This window comes from Rhinolophus ferrumequinum, chromosome 27 (genome assembly GCF_004115265.2).
Source record: "Rhinolophus ferrumequinum isolate MPI-CBG mRhiFer1 chromosome 27, mRhiFer1_v1.p, whole genome shotgun sequence".
NCBI classification, from domain to species: Eukaryota; Metazoa; Chordata; class Mammalia; order Chiroptera; family Rhinolophidae; genus Rhinolophus; species Rhinolophus ferrumequinum.
Genome location: NC_046310.1, coordinates 15,269,590 through 15,287,293, shown reverse-complemented (window position 1 = coordinate 15,287,293; position 17,704 = coordinate 15,269,590). Strand labels below are relative to the sequence as shown.

General features: G+C 37.4%; 1 protein-coding gene across 3 annotated transcripts in view; it reads left to right on the top strand.

Moving 5' to 3' along the window:
• The first annotated feature begins 140 nt into the window (after positions 1-140).
• Positions 141-17,704, top strand: part of CNST (consortin, connexin sorting protein) — a 75,754-nt gene continuing 58,190 nt past the window's right edge. Inside the window, exons 1-2 of one of the 3 annotated variants that reach the window (XM_033099881.1) lie at positions 141-309; positions 15,969-16,017. The gene's annotated coding sequence lies outside the window, so the exon portion shown is untranslated. Of the gene's footprint in view, positions 310-412; positions 435-15,968; positions 16,018-17,704 lie in introns of those variants that run through there. The other 2 variants (XM_033099880.1, XM_033099882.1) reach the window with 2 other exon arrangements.

Below are 17,704 nucleotides of genomic sequence, written 5' to 3'. Positions count from 1 at the left end.
GTGCTGACGCTGGAGGACTGTGAGTGGCTTGATGGGGAGATAGATCATCAAGGCTGTGTACTCTATGGTTGTCCGCCCTCTGCGCTTCCTCTCTAGCCGCTCTCGCTCTATGCTCCGCGGTCTCGGGCTGCCCAGCCAGGAGGGGTGCGCAGAGAGAGGCGGGGCGGGAAGGCAGAGGTGTCTGCTCCACACGAGCCGCGGGAGACCCGAGCAAGCTCCGTGACAGCTCGTCGGCCGCCATGTCAGCGAGTGGGGCTGGAAACAGCCTCGGCGCCCAGCGGTAGCCCTCCTTTCGCCTGCAATTCCCAGGTGAGGAGAGGAAGAGCGGGATGCAGGGGACCTGCCGGCTTGCGGCTGGGGTGCAAAGCGTCTTGGAACCCCTCGCTCCTCCCCCTGCGCTGTCCTCCTCCGGCTGCGCCGCCTCTGCCCTTTGGGTGAGGTGTATCCCGGTTCCCCTCTCCGCTCCCCTGTTTGCCTCTGTGTTTTCTAGCCTCTGTGTGGTCTGTTCCTGCGTATCGCGCCAATTTCTCCCTTCTAAGGGACCGTCGCCAGAAGTCGTTCCTCTCCCAGCTCCCCCAGGAGCCTGCGGCTTCCACTGTGCCTCTATTCCTTTCCATCCTGCTGCCCACAGCCCCGGCTCTCCATCCTGGTGGAGGGTTTCTGTTTTCCTCCTACCTGTTTTATCCCCCCACCACTTAGGTTGTCAAGAACCACCTGGTATCTCTCCTCCGTTCCTCCCTCCGGGCCAATATTGCCTTAATTTTTAATCCGTGTGTTTAAAAGACTTAAAGTTAAGATTTTTTTTTAAAAAATTAAGATTTAAAAGCTTAAAATTCCTTTCTAAGCTTAAAAAGATTAAGACCTTAGGAAGCTTGTTCTGTACCCTGTATAAACTTAGTACTGTGGAATGCAATTTAAAAGGCCAGTTCCAAAGACTAAAAATAGGATGCTCTAATGGAAATTTTGGCAGTCTTTTTACCTCCTGGGCAATGTTAGAAGACTTGATTCTTTGCGAGTGATTTCAGTGTTTAAGGATTATACTCAGAAAGAGCTTTACCCATTATTACCCTCTCCACCAAGGCAGGAAACTGCAGCCAGTCTACTCCCTATTTAAAAATATGTACGATCCTTTCTGCTTACTCTGTTGAGGGTGTAATTGAGCTAGCATGTAAATGCACAAGGAAAAGGTATCTAAGGAATGTATCATCTAGCACATAGAAGTCTGAAGATTATACTTAGCTGATGAATCTCAAATGCATAAAGAATTGACAGTCAAATATGGTCTTTTTTGGACTATAAATTTGTTAGGATACCATGGAAACTATCTAATCAACTGTTGTGGAAGCCCTGGGGACTCATTGGTCTAAATTTCCTTACTTTTTTTTTTTTATACATTATCTCTACTGACAAGCTTCTAGAAGTAACTTCTGCATCCTCTGAACACCTGAGAAAGCTTAAACCCCCGTCTTTTACTGAGCTGTTTCCCCCTCTCCCATTAAAAAAAAACATTTTCATAGATTCAGAAATACGTGCATTTGTTTCCCCCAAAAGCCTTGGAGGCCTAAATATTTTTAAATCACATAAAGCAGAATGATGTCTTATGGTAGAAGAAAAGAGGGTTCACTCATAATGATGTGTTGTTGAATTTCTCACTTTTAAAATATACTTTACAAGCTGGTGGCTTAAAAATACTTATTTTAAAATATGCTTTCTTAGTTCATAATATTTGTGGACCAAAGGTAGCGTACTGAGCCTCAGAGAAGCTGATATAGTTTTTTTGTTTTGCTTTTGAGTGGGTTTGGGTTTTGGAAAAGAGAATTACTTGTGATAATTATTTCCCTTTTTATAATGTTAATGACTTGTTTGTGATTGAGGGTGCTTGAATAATAGAGACAGTATCTTAATATGTTTTGTTTCTAAGGCCCCAGGTGCTAGAAATGAAAGACATGTCCTTTTCACTTTAAAGATGAACCTAATAATTAGCTTTTAGGCCTATTCTATTAGAAAAATTCGGTTTGTGTATTTCCATCTTACTTTCTTTAAGACGTGTGGTTTTTACATCCTCTGCTATTTTTGCCTTTTTGAGGTAATCTTTCTTTAAAATGGTGTCGGGGCAAAGTGATTCTGGTGATTATTTTTACACTCTTCTTAAGTTATTTTTATTAGTATCTTAATCAAATTGGTGCAGAAGGGAAACTACCACTTTTTCTTTTGGCTTTTAAAAGGCAGTTATAATTGGGAAATGCCAAGTGATAATTCTTGTTTGCTGTTAGAATTAAGGCTGTAGGTCTACAGGCATACTGTCTTAATTAATGGAAAGATAATGCATGCAACATAAGCAATTTGAAGTTTTCCAGTTACATTAACGAAGTAAAAAAAGAAACAAGTGAAATTAATTTTTACTAATATATTTTATTTAATCCTATATATCATTTCAACAGATAATCAATTTTAAAATTTAATAATGAGATATTTTACATTCTTTCATACTGATCCGCAAAATCTGTGTATTTTACACTTAGAGTACTTCTGAATTCAGGCTAGCCACATTTCAAATGCTCAGTAGCTCCATGTAGCTAGCTAATGGCTAGGAACTCACTGGATGATGATTGCATGATGACTAGAATTGCCCTGTGATTCCTAAGAAGTCTTCTTACCCTCAGAGTCTGGAGTAAAGTCTATGTTACTGGGTACATTTAAAAAAAAATTCTTTTCCTAAAGTGATACCACATTCAAACTGAGAAGTGTTTATGCAGTAAGAAGGTTCCAAGAAGTCTTCTTCCTGTTGGTGTCCTCTGTGTTAGCACTGAGGAGGGTAAACAGGTACCCAGTGCTTGTTTAGTGAGGGTCATAAGATGATAGATTGCACAGTCATTTCCTGAGGTGCCATTGTTACAGTTATTTACTCTGCATGTCAACAATGTATCAAGGCAGTGAATGAGTCTTAGGCTACCACAGCTCTTGGTATTACTAAGTAGAAGAACTTAGGGACCTACAGAAAGATTGAACCTCACTGTGAACTGGAAGAATAGACTTATTTTCTGAATCAGTTTCAGGTGTAGCTAAGAGTTTTAATGTGCTTCTCTACTCTCTGTGATGGTGTTTCATATCAAAGGAAAGAAAATCTTTTTAGCGCAACTTAGGAAGAGGGTATATTTGGGGCTTTAAAACAAGGGGAGCCTGAGTAGTAGCAAAAGAATAACACGTGTGTGGTGTTTTCAATAAATTTTAAAGGATTTTAAAATTTAAATTTCTTTACAGAAAGCTACTGACATATTGTCAAGGTATGTGCTTTAAGTTGGTTTTGCAACAGAGGTGATTTGCGTGGCACCTTCTCTTGTTCAGAGCTGTTGGAACTGAAAGATAACCTGTTGGAAAGGTAACCGTCATGATGGGGATTAATAAGACCCATAAATCATCGTTCTTACGCGTATCTTGACCTCTTTAATAAACTTCCCTAAATATCGCTTTAGCTACACTACTTTACATCTACATTTAATGTCAAAATTCATCTGTAGGCCTAATAAGTATTCAGTGTAAGTTAATACAAGAAATATGTCCCCTCCCCCACCTTTATGGCATAAAGAAATCTTAAATTACCTGGTCAGTAAACAGACTCCCTCTGTAAAATCTAGTCGTTATACACCTCGCACAGTGTGTGGAGAATCAAGGATCAAAGATAGAATTGGGGAAAGGGGTAGTTACTGGATGTTTCTTGTTCCACGAGAGATACATGCTTGTTATGTAGAAGAATATAGTGTTTTTATTTGTATTTAAATCCAAATGGCTATTCATTGATACCATTCTAGTTGGATACGAAAGCGAGTGCATTGTTTTCTTCCTACAAATTAGTCTTGGCAATTTTTGTTTTGTTATTTGAGGAAGAATAATTGATAGTCAGGCAATTTTCGATTTTTAAAAAGAGCACCAATACGACTTAAATGGCCTCTACAAGGATATTTTTCTTGAGAAATTGTACATTCACTATGCGTATGTCTTGATACTATTATGGAACATTCTCTCCAGTTCAGGGCCTTTAAGATTCACATAAATATAAGCTTTTCATTTAGGAATCATCCCTTGGGGAAATTATATTTCCTTTTATCCAAGGAATACTTTTGTTTTTCATGCATTTGAAATAATTCATTTGTAATATTCTTTTAGAAATACATCATTATCAATTCTCGGCCTTTTGGCTAAGATCAAGTATAGGAATACATCATTAGTCAATTATACTTCAATAAAAAGTGAAAATGAAAAATAAAAATCGTGTCTGACCAATCTAAAAACCAAATACATCATTTAAAAATTCTGAATCCTATAAGAGCTTGAGATTTCTCAAATTGTTTTGTTACGGTTTTGAGATTCCGCTCTTTAACATATTTGGAGATGGAAACTTCTTGCCATTATTCCACTCCTCCTTGCCATTCCTTAGAACTTTCAGTTTTTCCTCAGCATTAGCCAGGTGGAAAGGAAACAGTGTGTGTGTCTGTCAAAATACTGACAAATCATGATTATTTTTCCCTTTTATCTGTAGGAAGAATTCTGAAGCAGTGAATGACAAATGTGACATTTGGGCATTTGACATTTTAATTGATAGTACCTAGAAGATTTTAGGAATTAACAATATTTTGTAATTGTCATATCTATTAAATTCTTTCATGAGAATACTTAGCCTGTTTTTCCTGGAAAACTACTACCTGATTAAATAATTACATTTTTTACTATGTTAGCTGTGTTTTGTTTTGAAAACCCAGTATAGTAAGGTGGCTGTGGTTTTCTAATTTGAATGAAGACAGACTAACATTTTAAAACACTTTTTATATTACAGATTTTGAAATGATTTCTTAAAAATATGTGAGCTTTATGGTAAGATAATGCTGTTGTTTCTGAGTAGCTGAGAGCATATCACTTATATTTTGATTTATGCATGCGTTGTTTTTCTTGTTCACTATTTTCTGTATGTATGGCGCTTTACAACTAAATCTTAAGAATTATTGGATGAACTGAAAAAAAATTACTTAAGATTTTTCAATGAAGACATACTTTTGAAAATGTGTTTAATTTATTGAAGCCTAGAGGAGTTCTTTGTACCTCACAAAGCACCAAAGATTACCTTCGGGTTTCTTTTGTTTGTTTGTTTTTTCCGTTTGTGGAAAATGAAAAAGTTTCACCTCATTCAGCTCTGAAAAGGATTCATACCAAGTAAGTGACATGATTTCCTCCCTCAAGTTCAGTTCCGATGAAAAGAGAAGTGGAAGTTTGTAGAAACTGCTAATTAGAAATTTATGAAATTTAGTTTCCTGGAAAAGATTTTATTTATACCCATTATGATTTCTTAAGCCAAATTCAGTCATCAGGCTTTATTTTCTTCAACAGTTTACAAAATGATCCCTAGGTTCCTTTTGCCCCAGTAGTTTTTAAGAAATTTGTTGTGGAGTTCTTTGCCGTGCTGATCAGTGTTCTATCTCTAGTGTTGGGTAAGTACTGGGAAGAGCCAGAGTTGGAGGCAATGTCATTGGACGTCCTTATTTTAGTCGTATGATAAATGTTTTGTGACTAAAGAGAGAAAATCTGGTTTGTCTTATTAGTCTTACCTTTGGACTTTAGTTTTACAATTGATCTGATAGGTCTTATATCCACCAGAGCTCATACTTTTACCAGCCAGAGAGAAAGAGCTATTTGAATAAACCTAAAGTATTAAAAAATAATAATAATTCATTCAGGAGGTAGTTTTGATTATATTAAGTGGCCTCTTGGTTGATTATAATTTTCTGGACTTTGATGCCTACAGGCTCTTTGTCCTTTCTCAGCCATGTACCTGGGGAAAACCTCGGGGTTTCCCAGTGAACCCCACAGGGCTCTGACCCATGTGTATGTGATTTGCCTTTACTGACAGCCTCAGAGTTTACCTGTGTGTGCAGAAAACTCATGAACAAAAACTCTGCTTCGGGCACATGTATCTAGGCTGAAGAAACAGACAGTCTCATAGTACCTGCCTTGTAACTAAAGCGTCCATGTACTTTTGTATAATACTTTGTATAGAACCGTATGTTTTGTAGAGCCTTTGCTGGAGTGTCCATTTTGCTCTAGTTCGTCATAGTATGTGAAAGGATATCCAGAATGTCCCTATCTCTTCTTCTGCCTTCCACCAACCTTTTCTTTTTTTTCTTTTTTTTTTTTTCCTATTCTGTCTTCTACAGAAAGCTAAAAAGTCAGAACAGCTCATTGTTTATTATAAACTTGAAGGAGCGAGCAGTACGAGTACAACTCTTACTCTTTGCCTCTTTCCTTCCTTTTCTGTTACAAAAGTAAACTGCTCCAAAGAGAAAGAAAGGTAAATAAATTTTGGCTTAAGGAAAATGTGGTTATTCCTGATTAGTGTTTTTTGTATAATGAAAGTTGAACAGAAACTTCAATTTAGCAGTCAGAATTCATGAGCTCTCCCAGCCTACTTAGCTGTCTGATGAATTGGCTGGGAACAAACTTTACACAGAACCTCTGAATGCACAGGTGCTAAACTATATGAGCCCATAGTTAGTAGTGTGTCTTTTTCGCATATATGTTTTCTTTAAGGAATATCCTCCACTGAAATAAAACATCTTTGGGGAAAAGTCATATTCTGCCAGCAATCTTCCAAAGCATGGAAAGTTAGTCTACTCTGGGACAATTTTTTTTCTTTATTGGTTTATCCTTTTGTTAGAATTTCTAACCTAGCATAAACTGCCTTACTCTGGAATTTTTTTTTCCCCAAGCCCCATCAAAATTCATTTCTTGAATGACTCATTACAAGAAAGCATATTCATTTTTACACCTATCTCCTTTCCTGTTTTTCTGTGTGGTAGAGATATACGCATAAATCAGCATGTCACTGTTTTTTCAAATATCAGAAGAAGAATTAATGTCATATATTCATTTAGATAGTTATTGTAGGGGTGGAGAATAGTAGCTACCTATTTGACATGGATAAAATATAATTTCTTGGGAACAATCAGAGTTTTTAACCTGGGGCTCAAGAATACGCTTCAAGGGATCTGAACCCTCCTGAAAAAAATGTATAGCATAGTGGTAGTATATGTGTATTTTTCTGGGGAGGGAATTCTTAGTTCTGATCAGATTCTTCAAAGGGTCCATGACCCCAAAAAGGATAGGAACCACAGAATTAATTTGGATTTAGTTAGTTATAAATCTCTACCTATGATAAGCAGTTGTAGTTTTGTAAAGATTCCTGTATATAAGCTTCATTTTTAGTAATGTTTTACTTAACACCAACATAATTTAATAAATTATTTGGTAAGAAAAGGCATAGTCATTCTTTTAAAAAATAAATCTTCCTCAAATATGTTACTTTATACCATTGATACCTTTAGAAATTACTCTTCATACTTCTCTAGTATCTTGCAGAATGCTTTGTTTTTTTTTTATCATTTGTTTGCCCTTTTTGTGTTTTACAGAAAGACGATTAATTCTTACGGTTGAATTTTCCCTGAAAGTCCAAAGAGTTGTTCACAGTTTGGCATTAGGGTAAAGGAGACCTGCGTTTTATAAGGATTCCGTAGCTAGTGAAAGGGGTGGCTCCATGGTGAGGTTGATAATATCGGATACGTGCTCCCTGATGAAGTAGAAAAGGGTGAGAAAGTGGGTACAGGTAGAAAGATTATCCTTGAACAGCAGATAGAGACATTTGTCTACTGAAATAAGGGGAAACACCGGTTACCAACTAACATCTGGTAATCTCGGTTTACCTGTGGTCCAGGTGAGACTGTCTGCTGAGCTAGGGATGGGGAGAGGACTGGAGGCTGGAGGGAAGGTTTTGTATAGCTGTGGAGGGTGTGTTCCTGGGAGCTCTATGAGGAAAGCTGTCTGGCCAGCAGGGAGGACGGATGGCTACTGCTTTTATAGCGTTACCAATCTGTATAGTTGTGATTTTCTTTAGTAATATAATAGAAAGCCATTTGGGTTTAAGTGCAGAGAAAGTGGTTAGGTTGATCAGCCCTGGGGTTTTATAGGCTGGGTGCAGTAGAAGTGTAAGAGGACTAAGGAGGTAGCTAAAGATGATACATCGATTCAGTGCTAGATAGGAAAGAAAGTAATACCAGGAGGAGGCTGACTAATGGAGGGAAAAAGGGCAGGAGTCTGGAGCTCTTGATGTGGTTGAACTGGGTAATAGCAGCAGAGGAATGACAGTAAGGAACTGAAAGTAAAGAAAGAAAAAAATCAGAATTTAGGTAATGGGATGTTGGTAGTGGGATATTAGAGATACTGATACTCACCTGATATGAATAGATTGTTTTGATGCCCAGTAGTAAAATAAGATTGGGGTGGTACTAGCTAAGTGAACCAGACAGTAAGATGTCACCACAGAGCTTGGAGACATGAAGAAATATTTATTCAACAAGTATATCAAGTCACTGTTATTCTGTAAAACACAAAGGTAGTGTTTTCCGAAGAGTAATCTGCCTCTGCTATTGAAGATGGATTAAAGGGCTATGTGAGATGAGGAGAGCCTTAATTAAAAGTCAACATCAGCCTAAACTCATTTTGAAATTTCATAACTTCTGAAATGATAGAATTAATGAGTTTTTGCTCCTCATTCAAAAGAAGAGTAGAGAGTAATCTAGAGAGAGCTCCTGGCCTCAGTTTTATAATTTAAAAATAAAGTTGGGTTTGATGGCATGTGGATCATTATGTTCTTTCTCCTAGTTGAATTCGTAATTTTAATTTACTGAGAATCCATATAAACCTCCAGATTACAATATATGTGTATCTCTACATATTACTATATCCAGATACATTTTGGTGACACTTTTGAAATAATGGTGGCTTGTGAATGACTTTGAACCTAGCAATAGTTCCTGTCAGCTGAATGGTTGTTTGAGCTCATAGGTGTCAGCGTGGTACTAAGAGCACTGGGAAATGAGCCCTTTCATCAAAACTTTTGATGAAAACTACAAGTTTTGATGAAATTACTACAAGTAATTATATATGGACATAATTACGTCTCAATAAAACTACCATTTAACACTCAATTACAAATGCATGTTTAGCATAAAAGATGTATAAAATACAAAGAAGTGCAAAAAGGAAAAGAAGTAATGAATTAGAATTTTTAAATTTCCTGTTTTCATTTTGATAATAAGTTAAAAGAAAATAATATAATCTTATTCAAGGTCATCATGACCAACACCTTAAAACAGCATTCTAATGTGGGATTTCAATGCCCAGATTTGCATTTCTGTTTATAACCATGGGGGTAAAATTAACCAGTATGCCTTTGGGGCAACGTCATGTCTTGTAAGAACAAAGGTTTCTTGGTAGTTAGCGGAGAAAAGTGGTGGGACCGTTGAGTCCTCAGGTGCCCATGATAAGGAGAGGTGCTGAACTTGAAAGAACCTGTGTCATCAAAATTGATACCATAATTATGAACAGAGATTTAATTTTTATAGAGCAACAGCATGCATCATATTACATTAATATTATTTTAATCCTTATTGGTGTTTTATTGTATTAATTTTTAAATTTATTTCAGTTTAATAGTTGTGTAGGAGTTATAAGCACATTAAAAGTTATGTTTTTATATCCTTAATTGAGATTATAAGTAAAAATAATATGTCACACTTAAGGACCATTGTAATTTTAGTACAGCCATTTAAGTGAAATCGTGGCATAAGTGGTTAGAATTGAAATAAAGATATCAATCCAATCCCATGATTTTATTGGTGAAGGAGTTAAGGCTCAGGGGGTGTCTTGCCCAAGCTTTTCAGACAAGTTGTTAGTAGGGCTTATATTAGAATGCAGATTTCAGTTTTTGCAGCCCAATGTTTTTTTCTCTTATGCTTATCTATTTTTTCATTTCACTAATTCTCAATCATTGCTAATAGCTTTCCTTTTACTTTATTTATTCATTGCACATTTGCTTTGTCTCCTCAAATAGAGTACTCTTGGACACTGATCACACCTCTTAGTTCTTTGTATCCTATTCCGCTTCCCCCTCTTGCCTCCCCATATGCACTGAGTCTGGAGATAGGCGCTTAGTAGGTTCTCCGTAAATGCTAATAAAGGACATTGATTTTTGCCTTTATTTAACCATGGAGACTTGACCTTCAAATATCAGGCAAGCCCCAGAGAGGAAACATTTACAAGGCTTGTTCTAACATGGAACAGGTAACATCTTTACTTTAAAAAGTTTTAAATAGTGATTTATGTTTTTACCTTTTTGGAAACTATCCTGACCTCTGTTTTTTGGTGGGACATGCCAGGCTATAGCATTTCTGAAGATTGCTGAGGTTGACATCTTTCTTTTCGTAAGGAAAAGAGCATGTACTAAGGAAATCATTTGGATGCAAGTGTTTTTGTGGTTAAAACATCTTCAAAATTGGTAATTCTTACAAAATAGAAGTTCAAGTAGAACAATCAAATCCTGTCGTACTCTTACTAGACTTCGTTGTTCAACACAACCCTTATACCCCTCTCCCCGATGTTACTCCCTTTATAAGCTCTTCCCTCTCCTACTTTTACTTCTTTATTCCAATTCTCTTTCTAGACCCTATAACCATCCTCTGGGTCTGTTTTTGAATTGAACTTTGGGCTAAGAGGTTACTTTGAAACTCAGTAATCCGGTGATATCCTGTACTCCAGCCACTATTTTATACCCACGATTCAAATTCTCCAGGTGTATCTCTGCTTTCACTTGGACCCCTGAGTTGGCTCTACTATTATTATGTTTTAGTCTTTTACCCTTCATGTTTCAGGAGATCCTATTTGTAAAATAATTTACAAATTATTTGTAAGATACTTTGCAAAATAAGTATTTTCTTGATTTCAGTAAGAGTGATCATAAGTCTTATTGGAACCGGTTTTATTCCATTTGTTTCATAGGTTTTTATTTTGCCTTTTAAATGGTGATGGAATTATCTTTCATGTTTTTCTATAGTGGAGAAATCCAGCCTAGAGAGTGAGAAGGTGAGCTATTCAAGTGAAATTGTACTTGAAGAAAACAGAAAACGGAATGGCTAGATTAAAATAAATTTGACCTTGGTCTAATTCCTTTTGTCTCATCTCTTTTCCAACAGAACTTAAAACGGTTTTATATTTTCTTTGAATACTTAAATTTTATCCTTTAATTTTCGTAGCATGAGCGATAAGGATTTGTAATTACAGTCTCAAAATTTTCTAGATCAGAAAGTAGAGTGGGCCATGGGCCCATTTCATTTAATTCATTTGCTTTTTTTTTTTTTTTTGCTTTTTTTTACGCATTCATGCTTTTTTTTGGAATTTGCTGACTTGTCCTTATATTTAATCTTTCAATGACAAAAATACTCTCTGCTTTGGAGTTTCCCCTCTATTTCTGTTTCCTACCAGATAATATTTGTGGGGTTTTGTTGTTAAGTAAATTTTAAACATCATCTTAAGTCACGTAACCATTTTTCTAAATCTATTTCCTTAGGTAGTGAAAAACAGGCTTTAGTCGAATTGAACATGGATTTATTAAGCGCTGTTATGTGCTTAGGGCTCTGTTGTGGTAAGAGTTGCAAAAGAAATAACACGTTCTTTTGCTTCAGGCACTTGAATTCTACTTGGCAAATAATTTGCACACATGAAATAACTTGTGAAAAAGACTACAGCAATAAATAAGCAAGCTCGAGGCAGTGTCCACTAGATACCTTAAAAATTACAGTGCTTATTGCATTTTAAAAAACAAGTCTTTGAAATGTTTTAGTGTCACTTCTGTATTAGCCATTGCCTCAAACTTGGATGGGACTTTTCTTCGGCCAAATAATAAAGATTTTGCCAATTTCCTTTCCTCCTCTTCCCAACTTGTCCAGACTCTTCATCTTCATTACTAGCTCAAATTCCACCTTGTGTTTGGCCATCAGAGACAGCACAGCCTCTGGAGCCAGCTGGCCTAGGCTGGAGACCCAATCCAACAGCTGTTTGACTGTGGATGAGTTGCTTCACCTATCAGTGCCGTGGTTTGCTTACCCATAAAATGAAGGTGCTAATAATAGCTACCTAATAGGATTGTTGTGAGGATAAATGAGTTAATGTATGCATGGCACAGAGTAAGCGTTGAACAAATATTTGTTGTTATTCTCATAGCCTGTTATTACAGTTATTCCTAACGACAAACTTTACACATTTTATTAAGTCATCTGTTGCACACATACGCGTGGCCTTTTTTTCTGAACCATTTCAGAGTACATTGCAGATGTGTCTTTTAAATCTATCAGAAGGTGAATTTTCTAAGAATGAGGACGTTCTCTTACATAACCACAGTGCAGTTATAAAAATCAGGAAATTGAATGTTGATATGATACTGTTATCCTGTAGTACATATTCAAATTTTGACAATTGTCTTAATACTATCCTTTATAGGTCTATTTTTCTCAGTCAAGCATCCAGTACAAGATCGCATATTGCATTTAGCTGTCATGTTTTCCTAGCCTTCTTTAACTTAGAACATTCCTCAGCCTTTCTTCTTTATTGATCTTGGTATGTTTGAAGACAAGGGCAGTTATTTTGAAGAATGTCCCCCAAAGGTTAGATTTAGGTTATGCATCTTTGGCAGGAACACCAAAGAAGTGGAATTATGTTCTTGTTAGTGAATTACATCAGGAGACACATGTCAGTCTGTCCTGTTATTGGTGGATCATGACTTTAATCATTTGCTTAAGGTGGAACGCTTGTCAGATTAAAATTGTACCCACTAGTTTTGATACCCATTACGGATTCTTGCCTGAACCAGTTATTTCTGTGATGGTGGCAAACTGGCAATTTTTCTATAACCATTATTCTTTCTACTTTTATTAGTTGACATTCTAGTGAATGAAGAATTTTCCCTTCTCCCTTATTTATTTTTTTTTATTTATATCATAAACTCATGGATTCCTATTTTATCAGTGGGTTAGCATCTGTTACTATCTCTATGCTCAAATTGTTGCATATTTTCCCAGTGGGAGCCCCTTCAGGCTATTTCCTCCGTCCTTTTGACCTTTCCACATCTTTGCACCCTTCTTCACTTTCTGTAAGTGAATCTGGTACTTTGTTTTCTTCCCAGTCATGGAATCAGCCATTTCTCACAGTATCAACAGTCCTTTTCGTGGAGGATTCTCATTAGAAACCAAAATCTAGGTGTTAGATATACCCAATGGTACTATGTCATTGCTTCTAGATGTTCTCAGTGTACAGAGCTAGGAAATATACAGGTGCATATGATAGACACATATATCTATTTCTAAACTTATTTATCTATCTTAAAAACCATGAGTTCACACTGACACCTCGAATTCCAATCTAAGATCACAGGATTTATTCTAGTCTCCACCCTTAATATGGAGGGGTTTTTTTTCCCCTATATTAATTATAGCTATGACTTTATTTAACTCATTGAAGGCTACTTATAAAGATAGCTTTTTAATAATTATTGTTAATAAAATATACTTTAATTTTTTAGAATCTTAATAGTTGAGTGATTTTTTTAATGCAAATTGTAATTGTTATAAAATGAAAATCTATCCATTGAGCTTGTCATATGGGTATTTAATGCGTACAGACGGTATACAGATACAGTTGAAGATTATTACTAACTTTTCACTCTATCCTTAGATAGACATCGGGGCTATCCTTAAATCCTTAAATAGAAATCAGAGCCAAAAAAGCCAACGTAATTCTATCACTTATCAGTGGTAATAGTTAATGAATTCCTTTACTACTTTGCTTAATTTATAAGGTAAAGAATTTTTTATTTAACCAGAACACACAACCCTGTACAATATACTGTCCCTGCACAATTTCTCCTGTTTGGAAGCTGTAGGGTAGAGATTGAATCATGAGCTCTGAAACCTGGGTTTGAATCCTGACTTAGCCACTTGCTAGCTCTGTGGTCTTCATCGAGTTACTTATGTTTGTTTGCCTGTTTCTGCATCTGCAACATGAGAATAATTTTATGTTCTTCATAGAGCAATTCTGAGGATTAAAGGAGCTAAAGATAAAAAGTACAGTGCTAAGCATATAAAATACAGTTCCTGGCACATCTAATTGCCTGGTAAGTATTAGCTGTTAGTATTTAGCTAAGTGGTACAGCTCAGCATGTAAAGATACCAAGTGTGAAATATCTGTAGCATACTTTCCTTTTTGTTGAATGCTCTTTTCACAACAAAATATCTTTCTACTTCACAGTCCATAATAAACACAGATTTGTTTCCCTTAGAGGTTAGTTGTGGACACCATGTCAGTTATAAATAGCATTTCATATTAAGATGGAGGCTTTGGGTCTTAGGTGTAAATTATAGTTTAATATTTTATAATATGTTTTTCTCTAACCTTTTAGAAGTTAGAAAATTCTTAACTTACCAACTAATAGAATAACAAAGATAATAGGGAGAGAAAAGACATAATAGAGGAATAGGATAAAGGATAATAAAAATAATCAAGAATCGTGATGATTTCATTTTGATCGAATTTTGTTATCAAACAAGAGATAGTATAATTGATGTGAATAAATTCATTTTAGATTTTGTTGGGGGCAGATCATGAAGCAAACGTTAACTACTATGTTTGCATTATGGTAAAATTGTAAAATAGTAAGAAACCTATCCAGGAAAAAAAAAAAAAGCACATAAAGTGCAAAAGGGCCTAAAGGCAGAAATATGTGAGGGCTAAATAAAAAATAGCAATGCAAGAAAACTGACCTAACTTGGATTATCCACAGAAAGCCTCATAAAACAGCATTTCACCTTCTACAAATTACTTCAGTTTTCAAGAGCTGTTTTTCTGTGGCCATCCCAAAAGAACATTGTATTTTACAGGTTTACATTTCTTATTAGCCTTCACAAAATAATATTAATAAATTTGGCCTTTAATTCTGTTAGATGATAAGCTGTTCTTTGTGAGTTTGAAGAAACGTTTCTTAGCTATTAGCTGGTTCCTTTCAATAGCAGCCCACTTTATGTTCCTTTCCTTCATGTGCTGAACCAGTTCTTTAGGGATAAAAGAGAAATAGTTTGCAGGTAAAATGTTATGAGATGTCAGTTAATATAAGCAAAAGCATTTTTTCGATGTGTATTATTTCTCATAATTTTTATGGCACCCAGTATAATTTAATACCTTTTGAATTTGTAGAGGTGTTTTTTGGTTAAAATTTAATTGATGATTGTAAATTCTTATACATATCAGTCAAGTATGAAATGGCTAATATAAGCACTCCTTATTTTTAGTGAGATAAAACTTTTAGATACATGTGCTAAGAATTATCGAACTTACTTTCCACAGAGAAAATCAAAAGCTTAAATTAGTACAACTTGTCTGTTGCTGTTTGTCTTTCACCATCTACTACTGCCCAGTTGTGGAAAGGAAGACCTGTATCAAGAGGTGATGGGCTGGGCAGCTAGAGAAGCTGTGACGGGGAGGAAGGTGCCTGCTAAATGGAACCATTCCTCTTCCGCTGTTCTCTCTTTAGTACACTGCTGTCTCCCAGGCTTCTGGGACCAACGTGGGAGAGGAATCCTGGATTCCTGACCGTCTCTTACCTTCAACGTCGAGACAGTAGTCCACACTGTTCATTCTACTTCCAGACTCTGTCTTACTCATATTCCACCTACTGTCATCCCAAATCAGTATCTCATTTCTCATCTCCAACCCAGCGTCTCCTTCTCAGACCCACCATGGTGATCACTGTTAGATCAGTCTCCACAAAGCACAGTCCCGATGCCCTGGCCCCCTTTCTCAGAAGCCTTCAATGGCTTCTCAGTCCCGTCCACAGTCTACACCAGTGCTGCTCAGACGGTGGTCTTTGGTCTGGTGACTGTCCACCAGGTCATGGGTTGCCAGTCTGCCGTGAGATCACTACAGAAATGCAGAGTGTTCAGGCACTTCCAGGGCATTTCAACAGGGTCAGTTTTTTCTGCAATAATAATTTTAAGAATGGGTTTTGTGTTGAATGTCTTTCCCCTCCTCTCCTTTTTTTCTAGTAAATGATTCATGGCCTGCTAGAAGAAAGAAAGTCGGTCTCCACAACAGGTAGTGTGAGAAGCACCGGTTTAAATTCCTTTGTCATCAGGAGATAGCCCCGCCTCAATGTCTCTGTCTCACCACTCCTTTCCTACAGCACTCCTGTTCTAAAGTCCAGCCATCTGCTGCTCTGAAAACACACCCTGTGTGTGCTCACCTTGTTATTTTGCTCATATCTGTTCTCATGAAATTGCTTCTGTAAGCACTTAAGGTAGGGTGCAAGTAGAGTAGAAGGGCCACACCACCTGAGAGCTAGGTGACAACGTTCGTATGTCCTGTCCTCTCTCTGCTCTGTCAGCCCTCCCCCCTGACGGTGTGCATCAGAGCTGAGGATGAGCCAAGCAGGCTGCAGGGGCCTGGAGCTGTTACCGGGTTCTAATGATTTTCCTCAGCTCATCTTCTCAAGGGAAAGAATTCAGGCGAGAGACAGAGGTTTGTGCAAATATAGGATAGTCCGAAGTTTATTTGTAAAGGCAGATACACTCCAAGCTGTGGAGTGGACCAATCCCAAGACGGGAAAGACGTTTTTTTACATTGTGTGGAGACTGTTATGCCTGCCCCTCTCCCTTCTCCTTATCTCTTTCTCTCCTGCTGAGATGCCTGGTCCTCCTTTTTGGTTCTCAGTGTTGTTTCTGTCAATTTTCTCTTTATGATTTGTTTGAGCAGCTCACTAAAGTGTGTGGACTCTGATAAGCAGGATGTCTTCCTTCCTTATCTGGCTGTTAACAACACATCCCTTTGATTTAGGGCCACGTGTGAGCCTGGAATCCTTCTGGGCTAGTAGGGCATTGGTGCCCTGACGGAGGGCTGCTGCCAGAGGTCTTGACCCAAGTCAGAGCTGCAGCAGGGGGCTTTCTAACCAGGGCTAAGTCTCTCCTTCTCCTGCTCGTCTCTATCTACGTTCCCTATCAGAATGAAGAACTCTGTCTCCATTACAATGAGAAAATTCCAGCTTTCCTATCGATGCTTTGTACTCATGTAGAAGGTTAGGGTAAAAGAGTCTCCTTTTAGCTGCTATTGTGCTGGACTTTCTGCACCATGAGAATAATTTGGAACTAGAGGATATAACCAAGTAGAATGGAGACTGGATTTGTAGTGGAACTAATTTCAGTGGGCTCACAGCAGCGGTCCACTGGCTATTTCAAACCTATGCTTCCTAAGCTCCTGGCTCCCATCAACCCTCCACCCGCCGTCAGCAGGTGCCTACTCTCTGTTTCCCTGAGAAAGATACATGAGGAAGTGGCCATACCTCTAACTCAAGTCCAATGTCATGCTCTTCCCCCCAATCCTGTCACAACGCAAACAGGCCCCTTCCCCTGTTTAAGGGTGGTCCCTCTGCCTGTATCCTGAATACCGCCCCACTTCCTCCGTCTTTGTGTCGTTTGTTTAGCACTGTGTCTTTTGTTATCGTGACCTTCTCCCACTCCACTGGCCCTTTCCTTTCCTATCGGCATCCCATCTCTCGTCATGTTATTAGAGATCAACACAAGTGATTTTTCTAATATGTAAACCTGATCGTGTCACTCTGGTTAAGAATCAGAGAATCCCAGCTGGTACATTTAATGATTCCCACTGCTGATTAATGACTTGGAGCTATGCAGTGAAAAATTTTCTCAGATATTTTGAATATCATTCCATGTTATCCATCGCTGTCATCAGATTCAGTGTTAGCTCTGGTTTTTGTCTTCGTAGCTGC